This window comes from Alexandromys fortis, unplaced genomic scaffold, assembly GCF_014885135.2.
Source record: "Alexandromys fortis isolate MF-2015 unplaced genomic scaffold, M_Fortis_MF-2015_v1.1 scaffold_89, whole genome shotgun sequence".
Taxonomy (NCBI): Eukaryota; Metazoa; Chordata; class Mammalia; order Rodentia; family Cricetidae; genus Alexandromys; species Alexandromys fortis.
In genome coordinates, this window is record NW_026067973.1 from 4,311,959 (window position 1) to 4,315,298 (window position 3,340).

Here is a 3,340-nt window from a genome sequence, read left to right on the forward strand (position 1 = left end):
CACAGACACACATCACACGGAAGTGAAAAATAAGCCTTCGAAATGTAAAGGAAAAGACTAAGTTACAATTAAAAGGCAGATGTTGCACTGGGGATGGGTTTGTAAGAAGGAATGGTGGTATCCTAAACATACAGATAGGTTTTGTATTCTTTAAAAAGCGATGCTGCTTCTATAACAGAAAATAAAGACTAAACATTCACGAAGAATGACAATTGTACAATAAGAGTATAAAAAGCTAAAAACCTGGTTTATAAGTAAAGAAATAGGTATAATTGAAAAACATGTATCGCCTCTTAAGTTGCCAAAAATTATGTTTGCATATCTTCTAGTACTGTTCACTGAAGGACAAGGAAATGGGTTGCTTTGCACACCGTCAGTGGTAGTCTGAATTAACACCAAATAACACATTAAACACAAAATCATAGCCTAGGATCCCAGGATGATTCTAGTACCAGGGAGCCTGGGGCTTTCGAAACTAGAGACACTAAAATCAAGACTATAATAGGAAAGGGGAGGAATAGAATAGAGTTTCAAATTGCAGTTTTACAATTATTTTCACTGCAGGGATTTCAGTAAAGGTACTTTTTACTCATCTAAGTACATTTTGTTGTTTCAAGCAATAAATAACAAATTTATTCAATAACTGCCATAAAAAATTACCTGCATAACGACTATGTGTGGGGAGGCTAATGCATCTCTATTATAAGAAAAAGAGAGAGAAAATAGATTGAACAATTCTGTACATATGAACACTAAAATACAATCTACTAAATAATACTTGTTTTAAGGAGAATTTTCAAGAGTTCAAACAAAATGAAACACTACTGGAAAAATTTTAAGTGTGCCCCAAAATACAAATATATATTTTGTGTGTTTGTGTGTGTAATGTGTATGTGTGTGTTGTATGCACATACATGTGTACAGGTGCACACACTCATGCACCCAAAGTGCACAGGCCAAAAGACAATGTTGTCTTGGGTTCTGTTCTACCACTCCGTCTTAATTCCAGGAGGCAAGGTCTCTCTTTGAACCTACAGCTAGGCTGTGAGTCAGCAAGTCCCAAGGATCATGTCCCCGCCCCCATGTCATTTTACATAACAATTTCAGTTCCCCCTTCCTCCCTTTGCTCTACCCTTCCCTCCCCTCAGCCCCCCCATCCACTCCTCAGAAGGGTAAGGCCTCCCTTGGGGTGTCACCAAAGTCTGGCATACCACTTGAGGAAGGACCAAGTCGCTCCCACCTGAATTAAGGGTAAGCAAGGTGTCCCACCATAGGGAATGGACTCCAAAAAGTCAGTTCATGCACTCAGGATAAGTCCTAGTCCCACTACCAGGGCTCCCTCCAACATATCAAGCCATGTAAGTGTTACCAACATGCAGAGGGCCTAGTTGGATCCCATGCAGGTTCCCAGCTGTCAGAGTCTGTGAGCTCTCACTAGTTCGGGTCACTTGTCTCTGTGGGCTCCTCATCATGATCTTAACCCCTTGCTCATAAGATCCTCTTCAACTGAACTCCAGATCAACCCAGTGCTTGGCTGTGGATCACTACATCTGCTTCCATCAGTTACTAGATGTAGGTTCTATGATGACAATTAGGGTAGTCACTAATCTGATTATAGTTCAGGCTCTCTCTCCACTATTGCTAGGAGTCTTAGCTGGGGTCATCCTTGTCGAATCCAGGGAATTTACCTAGCACCAGGTTTCTCCCTAACCCCATAATGGCTCCCTCTATCAAGATACCTCTTTCATTGCTCTCCCTCTCTGTTCCTCTCATAATTCGGGCATCTTGAACCCTCGTTCCCATCCCACATCTCCTCCCTTCTACCCCGCTACTTTACCCAGGAGATCTGAACTATTTCGCCTTCCTGGGGCCCTCCCTGTGTGTCCCCTCTTAGGATCCTCCTTTCTACCTAGCTTCTCTGGAGTTGTGGATTGTATGCTGATTATCCTATGCGCTATGTCTAATATCCACTTATGAGTGATACATACTGTGTTTTCCTTTCTGGGTCTGGCTTACCTCACTCAGGATGTTTTTTTCCTAGTTTCATTCATTTGCCTGCAAATTTCATCATGTCATTGTTTTTTACTGCTGAGTAATACTCCACTGTGTAAATGTACCACATTTTCTTTTTTCATTCTTCGGTTGAAGGGCATCTAGGTTGTTTCCAGATTCTGGCTATTACAAATAATGTTGCTTTGAACATAGTTGAGCAAATGTCCATGTGGTATGAGTCTGCATCCTTTGGGTATATGCCCAAGAGTGGTATTTTGGGATCTTGAGGTAGATTGAATCCCAATTGTCTAAGAAAACACCATATTGATTTCCACAGTGGCTGTAAAAGTTTGCCCTCCCAGCAGCAATGGAGAAGTGTTTCCCTTACCCCACATCTTCTCCAGCATAAGTTGGTTTTTGATTTTAGCCATTCTGACAGGTATGAGATGGTATCTCAGTAGTTTTGATTTGCAGTTCCCTGATGGCTAAGATTGTTAAACAATTCCTTAAATGTCTTTTAGCCATTTGAGATTCTTCTGTTGAGAATTCTCTGTTTAGATCTGCACCCCATTTTTTAATTGGGTTAATTAGGTACTTTCATGTAGTTTCTTGAGTTCTTTTTTTTTTTTTTGCAAAGACAATTTTATTTCATTTATTGCATTTCAAGCACACCCCCACAGTTATCATTGGGAATTACAAGAAGAACAAAGGTGATAATGGGGTTGCCTTCACCTTTCCAGCAAAGTCTCCTCCAGGATGGACTCCACACAACACTACTCTGATACCTGATTTTGGGGGCCAAATTCACATAGCGCTTAAAGAAACTGAAATTTACAGGTAATACAAGAATTCCTTAAAAGGTAAGTACATTTGTGTTTATACTCTTTAGTTGATTTTTGATAATTGAAAGGTAAAATCTGCTACTGTTTGATTTACACAACTTATTGGAATGCAAAGAAACAAAAAATATTTGAGAGTTGAACTTATCCTCATCTATGAATGGAGCATACTTTAATTTTTGATGTTTTTAAGGAAAATGATACAAATTCTGTTTTTTTTTTAATTTTCACAGATTATGAATATATGTAAATTTGAAAATAATATTTTATTCTAGAAACATGTCATCCCTAGAGGCAAGTCCCACTAACAGATTACATATATGAAAAATATCATCTTCCAGAAATGGTTTTGCATGCATATTATTAAAATATACTTCTAATATCCTATTCTGTACTTTGCTTTTGCATACATTTTAAATTTCACATGATGGTGAATGGAGAGAGGTCTTTGTCATTATTTTAAATGTTCGCATAATACTTTTCTCATTTTTTTTTTTTACATAAAATTG